The 9,968-nt window shown below is 41.6% G+C and overlaps 1 pseudogene; it reads left to right on the forward strand.

Annotated features, from left to right (window-relative positions):
- Nucleotides 1–1,448: 1,448 nt before the first annotated feature.
- On the forward strand, nt 1,449–7,532 carry LOC110509331 (annotated as a pseudogene).
- The last annotated feature ends 2,436 nt before the right edge of the window (nt 7,533–9,968 follow it).

Genomic DNA, 9,968 nt, shown 5'->3' on the forward strand with positions numbered 1-9,968 from the left:
GGTCAGCTTGGCGGAGGTTACTTACCCTTACCACTTGGGGTCGGCCCGTCAGGAAGTCCAGGATCCAGTTACAGATGGAAGTGTTCAAACCCAGAGTCCTAAGATTTGTGACGAGCTTGGAGAGGACAATGTTGTTGAATGCTGAGCTGTAGTCAATGACCAGCATTCTCAACTACATCATGGTTAAAAGTATGTGGACACGTGCTTTTCAACCATCTCATTCCAACATTCCTCTTCTCTAGGTGGGTGTGGGCAGTGTGGAGAGTAATGTGTGGAGAGTAAGACTAGGTCATCCATGGATCTTTTGGGGAGGTATGCAAATTGGAATAGGTCTAGGGTGTCTGGGATGGCGGAGCTAATGTGTGTCATAACCAGCCTCTCTCTCAAAATACTTCATTCATGATTCCAGAAGTGAGTGCTGGCATGAAGCCTTAGAGTTCTTGGGGACAGGAAGGATAGTGGTCACACGGAGAGGTTGAAAGCTACTGTGAATATGCCTGCCAGCTGTTCTGTACGTGCTCTGATAACCCGCCCTGGAATATGGGCCACACGGCCTTGTGGGTGTTGACCTGATTAAAGACCTTTCTCATGTCGGCCTCAGTGAGCGAGATCAACAAATGTGTTATTTCATAGTTGTGATGTCTTCACTATTATTCTACAATGTAGAAAATAGTCCAAATAAAGAAAATCCAAGAATGTGTAGGTGTCCAAACTTTTGACTGGTACTGTAAGTATGTGTATTTTTTACATTTTAGTCATTTAAGTGATTTCATTTCCACATCAGTAATGCTATTGTGTATGGTAATTATACAAGATAAGTACCCTGCTTAAAACTACTTCAGTGATTTAAGGCGAACATATGAAGTAGAGCTTGAACCGGTTACTCTGTTGAAACTACCTGCTTTGCCGTGAACATTCAGACCTTTTTGTAGAGGTTTTAGTTTTCTTGCATACAGGCAGGCGACACTATGGCTACATTTGCACATGCAGCACAATTCTGATATGTTTTCCACTAATTGTTATTTTGATTAATCACATCAGATCTTTTCACATCAGATCTTTTGCAGCTGATCTGACTGGTGAAAAGATACATTACTGAAAAATATATCGGAAATGGGCTGCCTGTTTGACCAAGTTACAAAACACCAAGTGGAGTAGTTGTAGTAATCCACAACAAGGGAGGACATTTTCAAGAAAGCAGAGGAGCAAAAAGTCGAAAAAGAGGACTTGAAAACAATAATAATGAAGGGGGGAAAATATGGGTGGAGATGTGTAGGGAGGGGTTCAAAATCCAGGAGAGCTGTGTTTTTTATTTTTATTTTTTAACAGGGATCCTTTTCTGAGATCTTAGAGTCGACACACAGCCCTCCTTCACACACATTCCTAGTCAGCCCTGCGCCTCTGCCACCGACCCCGTTCTCACTGGACGACCCTGTCACAGCTGCTTCATGGGAAAACAGAAGGCACTTATGGACAAGCTAGTGAGGACCTTTCAGATCCGCCACATGTTGCTACGCCAGGCTCTGGCAGAGTGCTTGGGAACCCTGATTCTCATGGTGAGTGGGGACTGTTCCACGTCACTAGAGTAGCATTACCTATGTAAATAAAACCCTTCTCTTGAGTCTAAGCCTTTAGAGGGCGATATCTACTAAGCTAACATGTGAAATTGTTTTAAGATGGTCATAGGGAAGGAAGTATGCTTTGAAGTGTTTTTCCTATATCTGAGACCTGTAGTTAACCTCTTTAGTTTTGGCACATTCTACCCCCTATTCACTTCTATTCATTTTACCGCCCAGTACCAGGTTACCTTCAGACAAGTCTTATTAACCTTGTGGGCGTCTTAGAGCAAAACAGCTATCATGTCTGCGTTCGTGAGAGTCTCATTTTTGGATCGTCCAAATAGCTTCTAGCTCAAAACGTTAAGACTTAACAGACGTTTTTGTGAAAGGGAACTTTTCGGCATCCTCTCATGTCTAACAAACACCCATCTCGGGAAGCGGAGATCTACATCAGTAGATTCAGTGGATTGAAAGGCAGCTCATGCAAAAAAAACAGGAAGTCTCTAGCATAAACACACAGGTTTTTATTTAATATAATGGGATGTCATCAGACATCGACCTCAGAGTGTTATGAGTGTGTGACTGTCAATAGGAAACACAGTGCATTACTATCATTAGCTATCCAACAAGTAGGAGCTGATTGACAGCTTGTGGGTGTGAAAAGAATGTCCTCCAAAATCTAGATGAGGGAGGTTATTAACCCAATTGATTGTTTATTGAATTTTTTTTCATGTCAAAGAATTACACTGAAAATGAACATCCTTTACTTTAAATGAATACATTTAAATAATATTGTTTTCCATATAACCAGGTAATTAATTCTGAGAGAAAGTGAAGTCATCAGATAATTATTAATACTTCCTTGTTGATATTACATTCCATATTTACACGGATTCACTGTGTTTTGTAAAATATAGAAATTGATCTATAATTAATGCACAAACATATTCACATGCATACCGCTGTAGGGAGAACTCAAAACCTAGCCAATATGAGACAAACCTACGGAATAGAATAGAATCGTATACTGCCCTCCAAGGTGAAAGATAATTGTCATGGAACCAACTCGTTCACGTAGGTAACTGAAAGGCACTAGCATCCTCATTGGTATTCAACTCAATCCAAATAAAGCACGTGAGATTAATACACAAACAGCAACCTGGTATCAACCATTTCCAATGGTAACCACCACACAGCACAACAACAGTAGCTGGAGCGAAGATACGAGAGGGGGTGGTCATGCCATCTGGTATTTTCCTAGCCTGCAGTGTGAGAGGTGTAACTTATGTCTGATCCGCTGTTTGGACACACTACTGAGTGAAGCGTTATGCCCCCCTGGCAAACACAACTCCCCTGGCCGTGGATGCCTGAAGGCAGGTCTTCTCTGCTCTAAAGAAAGCTCCACAGGTAGATATCTAGCTAGGATCTTCAATAGACACCATAACCCACCTACCACAACACACTCTTGATCAAATGCATATAGAAAGCTTTATATATTCCCATGGAAACTCGGCACCAAAGTATGTTTCAGTATGATCCACCATGCTGCTTGGTTGAATATACAGTTGAAGTCGGTATTTTACATACACTTAGGTTGGAGTCATTAAAACTCATTTTTCAACCACTCCACAAATTTCTTGTCAACAAACTATAGTTTTGGCAAGTCGGTTAGGACATCTACTTTGTGCCAGACACAAGTAATTTTTCCAACAATTGTTTACAGACAGATTATTTCACTTCTAATTCAATGTATCACAATTCCAGTGGGACAGAAGTTTACATACACTAAGTTGACTGTGCCTTTAAACAGCTTGGAAAATTCCTGAAAATTATGTCATGGCTTTAGAAGCTTCTGATAGGCTAATTGGCATCATTTGAGTCATTGCTGCAGGAGGGACTGGTGCACTTCACAAAATAGATGGCATTATGAGGATGGAAAATGATGTGGATATATTGAAGCAACATCTCAAGACATCAGTCAGGAAGTTAAAGCTTGGTTGTGAATGGGTCTTCCAAATGTACAACGACCCCAAGCTTACTTCCAAAGTTGTGGCAAAATGGCTTAAGAACAACAATGTTAAGGCATTGGAGTGGCCATCACAAAGCCCTGACTTCAATCCTATAGAAAATGTGTTGGCAGAACTGAAAAAGCATGTGCCAGCAAGGAGGCCTACAAACCTGATTCAGTTACACCAGCTCTGTCAGGAGGAATGGGCCCAAATTCACCCAATTTTTTGTGGGAAGCTTGTGAAAGGCTACCCGAAATGTTTGACCCAAGTTAAGCAATTGAAAGGCAATGCTACCAAATACTAATTGAGTGTATGTAAACTTCTGACCCACTGGGAATGTGATGAAAGAAATAAAAGCTGAAATAAATTGTTCTCTCTAATATTATTCTGACATTTCACATTCTTAAAATAAAGTGGTGATCTTAACTGACCTAAGACAGGGGATTTTTACTAGGATTATATTTCAGGAATTGTGAAAAACTGAGTTTAAATGTATTTGGCTATGGTGTATGTAAACTTCTGACTACAACTGTATGCCTGTGCCAGATAATCAGCCAACCAGCGACCCCCACTGCACACCACCACGGCCCCTGGGCTCCGCAGCAAACCCATATCAACACACATACACACCACCCATGGGCTCCGTAGCACATTCAAAACGACACAAGCACGGCTTCTCGGGTCAATGTAAGCCACACCCCAAGGCAAGATCTGTAGTAAGCTTAGTGGCACAGAAAGAGGGGACTCAGGTCAAATGGTTGGAGGTGTTTACCATCATTGGTGACCTATTTTCTACCCTCTGTCTGTTTATCTGAGCGCTATACAGACCTAAAGTCTTAAAACTCATTTGAAATAAGTACTGGACCACCGCTCGACCACAGGCATTTTTGGAATCCTGATGGGAAGATGGATGGAGCCAAATACAGGACCATTCTGGAAGAAAACCTGATGGAGTCTGCAAAAGACCTGAGACTGGGACGGAGATTTGTCTTCCAACAAGACAATGATTCAAAACATAAAGCAAAATCTACAATGGAATGGTTCAAAAATAAACATATCCAGGTGTTAGAATGACCAAGTCAAAGTCCAGACCTGAATCCAATCGAGAATCTGTGGAAAGAACTGAAAACTGCTGTTCACAAATGCTCTCCATCCAACCTCACTGAGCTCGAGCTGTTTTGCAAGGAGGAATGGGAAAAAATGTCAGTCTCTCGATGTGCAAAACTGATAGAGACATACCCCAAGCGAATTACAGCTGTAATCGCAGCAAAAGGTGGCGCTACAAAGTATTAACTTAAGGGGGCTGAATAATTTTACACGCCCAATTTTTCAGTTTTTGATTTGTTAAAAAAGTTTGAAATATCCAATAAATGTCGTTCCACTTCATGATTGTGTCCCACTTGTTGTTGATTCTTCACAAAAAAATACAGTTTTATATCTTTATGTTTGAAGCCTGAAATGTGGCAAAAGGTCGCAAAGTTCAAGGGGGCCGAATACTTTCGCAAGGCACTGTATAGTCTATTCCTTTATGGGGAGGGGGGGGGGTCAGTGTAAACATCAACAAAATGTAACACAACAACACATTACAATGTTCACATTGCTTTGGTCACCCATGCAGAGTCTCTCTCATCTCACATGTCTCTCTCCTCTCCCTGTAGATGTTTAGCTGTGGTGAGGTGGCCCAGCTGGTGCTGAGTGGTGGCTCCCATGGAATGTTCCTCACCATCAACTTTGCCTTTGGTTTCGCTGCCACATTGGGTATACTGGTCAGCGGACAGGTCTCAGGTGATGGGGGCACATTATCGCTCTTACTTCCTCTGAAATCAAAGGTCAGGAAAATAAGAGTTTTCATTAGTCCAGACATTACTGTCTAATAGTAGCAAGTCTATTGGGAGTGATCAGTTAAACTATTGTGACAGACACATTCTACCTAATGTAAACTAACAGTAATTTCAACTGCAATATTTAGAGACAGGAGACAGAGAGAGAGAGAGAGAACTGCAAACAGTGGAAATCCGAGAGGCATACAGAGGAACAAAGAATGACACTCGCTTGCCCCTCAAATTTCAAAGTTATTGGGTCCATGAATGAAAGGAAAGTGTGAAATTACAAATTGAGTTATTTCTTCATTCACTATAAAAGCAAATCAAAAGGCAGGCAGCACAGAGAGTTCCGCAGTTCACTTGTGCCCACGTCTTCAATGCCTTCATAATGAGGCTGTCGCCCTCTAATACAGATGGCAGCTGTGAAAATAAGACTTGTATAATTAGGGACCTCCTACCATGCCGCAATTTAAGCTGCAAACGCAAGGTGAGAGGAGGGAGACCGACACCTACGTGAATGCGCAGTCTGAACAGTTCATTAGGTTTTCTACTTCAAGGTTTTAAAGGGCAAATCTACTGTAGCTTCATGGGATCATTTTCGGGGCCTTTTCATCGCTCCAATTTACTGTGTGTCACAGAGACCTGCCATCCTAACAGGTATTTACTGAGTCTACTATTAATGGCAGATAGTCTCGGGTCCTTTATTCCCCTCTGAGAAAAGGTTTTAAGAGAATCATCTATGGTCTTGATATGCTCGGGTTGTTTTCTCTCATTTAGAGAAAATCAGGAGGAGACTTGGTTTAAAGAGGGATGGTCTTGGGTGTTTTTTACTCAGAGAAAATGGAATAGAATGAAACTGAGAAATGGCCATTCACCATTTGCCAAATTGTTCTTTATCACAGGAGGCCACCTGAACCCAACTGTAACCTTCCCTCTCTGTATATTGGGGAGAGAACCTTGGAGGAAGTTCCCTGTGTTTTTCTTATTCCAGACTCTGGGGGCCTTCCTGGGATCTGGGATCATATTTGGCATGTATTCTGGTGAGGGGAATTTGGAAATGTTTTATGATGATAAATGTCCAAACAACAACAACAACAACAGTTTTTCTAGTTGCCATGTTCTACTGAACACATTCAAGACTTTCAAAGTTTAGACTTAAATAACTGTTATTTTCTCCCTAAGGGAGTTTCAAGGTTATACAGCTACTGTAGATGGTACTGTACCACACACAATGTGGTATCTTATATGTTACCATGGTTTCTCCAGATGCATTGTGGGACTATGGCCAAGGAACACTGATCGTTTAGGGGGAGAATGCCACTGCTGGGATCTTTGCTACCTATCCCTCCAAACATCTCACTCTGGTTAATGGATTCTTTGACCAGGTACATTCACAATATTATAGTATATTAGTGCATCCATATTAGGACAGTCTCTGAATCACAATAAGTTATATGGACTAATATCCTGTATGGAAACCATAGTATATAACAACAACAAGCACATATAATCAACAAAACACACAACAACCATATACAACTGAGCCTGGCTGTGTTACAGATGATAGGCATGGCTGCCCTGATCATGTGTATCCTGGCCATCGTGGACCCCTACAACAACCCTATTCACCGGGGATTGGAGGCCTTCACGGTGGGCTTTGTGGTGCTGGTCATCGGTCTGTCCATGGGCTTCAACCCTGCCAGAGACCTGGGCCCACGCATATTTACTGCCCTGGCTGGCTGGGGTAGCGAGGTCTTCACGTGAGTCTCCTTAGGGTTTTTCTCCTGTTTTTTGCTTTCTGTGTTTTCTTTCTTTCCAATAATGACTTAAATAAAGCATGTCTTATGGGAAGTTTTATCTTACCATAAGTTATTAAAGATACTCTGCTCTCACTATTTACTCTGCATAGACATACAATCTTGTCTCTGTCTTGGTCTCCCACAGAGCTTATTCCTACTGGTTCTTTGTGCCCATCTTTGCCCCCTTCATTGGTGTGGTGGTGGGCATGACGGTGTACCAGCTGATGGTGGGGTACCACGTGGAGGGAGAGGCACGGGAGAATAGGGAAGAGGAAGAAAAGGAGGAGCAAGAGGAGATGCTTAAAATGTCCAGCCTCTATGTAGATAAAACCTCTATGTAGATAATATACTGTACGTCTTTGTAGTATTTTCTTACATATTTAATGTCTTTCCTTAGTGACAAACTCATTTCTTAAAGGGGATTAATAAAATATGATTCAATCAATTATTCCTTACATACCACCAGGTTCAAACCCTGAAGACAGTAGGGATCGATAGAGACCATTTGTCAACAGTACACACACACACACACACACACACACACACACACACACACACACACACACACACACACACACACACACACACTGTATCTGCAGCTTCAGTATGCAACCTACTTTCAACATCAGAAACTCCTTCAAATCTAGAAAATAACAAAACAAAAACAGTCTTCGCTTATGCCGCCTTGCTGACAAAACTGCAATAGTGATGCTTTGGCACAGAAAAAAATGGAAAACAGAAGATTCAAAGCAGAAGTAGTATCACCTCTCACTCATTTGAAATGTGGTGCTGTGTTGAATTTGTGTCGGGATCTAAGAGATGAGATGACACCTAGATAATGCCAAAAAAAGGAAGTTGAGCACCCAGTATACAGTTTTGCCATTTTTACTATGCTTTGCCCTTATAGTTAGGATTCTGGCTCTACTGAATTCAATATACAATGAACTATAATCTAATTGTACGCATTGTGCACAAATTGTACACATTAATTGTACACATATACAGTACCAGTCAACATTTTGGACACACCTACTCATTCCAGGGTTTTTCTTGATTGTTACTATTTTCTACATTGTAGAATAATTGTGAAGACAACAAAACTATAAAATAACACATATGGAATTATGTAGGAACCAAAAATGTGTTAAACAAATCAATTTCTGAAATGTTTCAAAGTGGCCACCCTTTGCTTTGATGACAGCTTTGCACACTCTTGGCATTTTCTCAAACAGCGTCATGAGGAATGTTTTTCCAACTGTGTGAAAGGAGTTCCCACATATGCTGAGCACTCGTTGGCTGCTTTACCTTCACTCTGTGGTCCAACTCATCCAAAACCATCTCTATTGGGTTGAGGTCGGGTGATTGTGGAGGCCAGGTCATCTGATGCAGCACTCCATCACTCTCCTTCTTGGTCAAATAGCCCTTACACAGCCTGGAGCTGTGTTCTGGGTCATTGTCCTGGTGGGGGAAAAAATGATAGTCCCACTAAATGCTGACAAAAAGGGATGGCCTATCGCTGCAGAATGCTGTGGTTGCCATGCTTTTTAAGTGTGCCTTGAATTCTAAATAAATCACTGACAGTGTCACCAGCAAAGCACCCCCACTCCATCACACCTCCTCCATGCTTCACGGTGTGTCCAAACTTTTGACTGGTACTGTAAATCAGACACTAACACTCTGACCAGGCCATACAGTAGGTAGTACATGCATTACCATTAGAGGGGCGCTGCAGCATTGCCAGTATGATACTACTATCATAATAAATGTGAGTGAGCTCTATCAAAGAGCTATGCGTAACAGATTACTAAAATCTTTACAATCACTTTCATGTTCTTTCCCTCAGCTCAGCAGTCTCACTGGTGATATGCTAGGTTTTTCTTTAAAAATAAAGGAGAGCCGCACACTCTAGGAACTCATATGCAAAAAATATTTATGTCCAACGTTTCGACAGACAAGCTGTCTTCATCAGGGTATAATGACAAACACTGCGAGATGATTCATTTATATAGTGTCAAAAGACACACACAGCTGTCTGTAATCATGTAGGCTTATGTAGCCAAATTGTATCTATGATCGTATGCTATCCATTTTTGTTTTTTGCATGCTATTTTAATATATGAGAATTAACCAATGATATCAGGCCACAACTGGCCATGATTACAGACACCTGTGTGTGCCTTTTGACACTATATAATCGAGTCATCCAGCAGTGTTTGTCATTATACCCTGATGAAGACAGCTTGTCTGTCGAAACGTTGGACAGAAATATTTTTGCATCTGAGCTCCTAGAGTGTGTGGCTCTCCTTTAAATGTAAGTGTTCTACTCCGTTAGCCAGCACCTCGCCTAAATAGGTGTGCATTTCTTTTGCCTCTAGATTATGCTAGGTTTTTCTACCTCTTAACCTCTACCAGATGTGTACCAGATGCGCCTGTGTTCCTGGGACCTGAGCCAAATGTAACTTTGGACTGCTTTACAGCACACCATGAGAAAAAGAGACAAGACGAACGGTTGACTGCTTCAAGCAGCCTGAATAGCCCTTTACACTCACACCCGTATACAAAAAGGGTTCTTCAGCTGTCCCCATAGGACAAACCTTTTTGGTTCCAGGTAGAACCCTTTTGGGTTCCAAATATAGCACTCTATGTAAAGGGTTTTCCATGGAACCAACAAGGGTTCTACCTGGAACCAAAAATAGTTATTCAACGGATTCTCCTATATGGGGACAGCTGAAGAACCCTTTTAGGTTCTAGATAGAAAAAAGGTGCTAAGAGTGTAAG

Source organism: Oncorhynchus mykiss, chromosome Y (genome assembly GCF_013265735.2).
Source record: "Oncorhynchus mykiss isolate Arlee chromosome Y, USDA_OmykA_1.1, whole genome shotgun sequence".
NCBI lineage: Eukaryota > Metazoa > Chordata > Actinopteri > Salmoniformes > Salmonidae > Oncorhynchus > Oncorhynchus mykiss.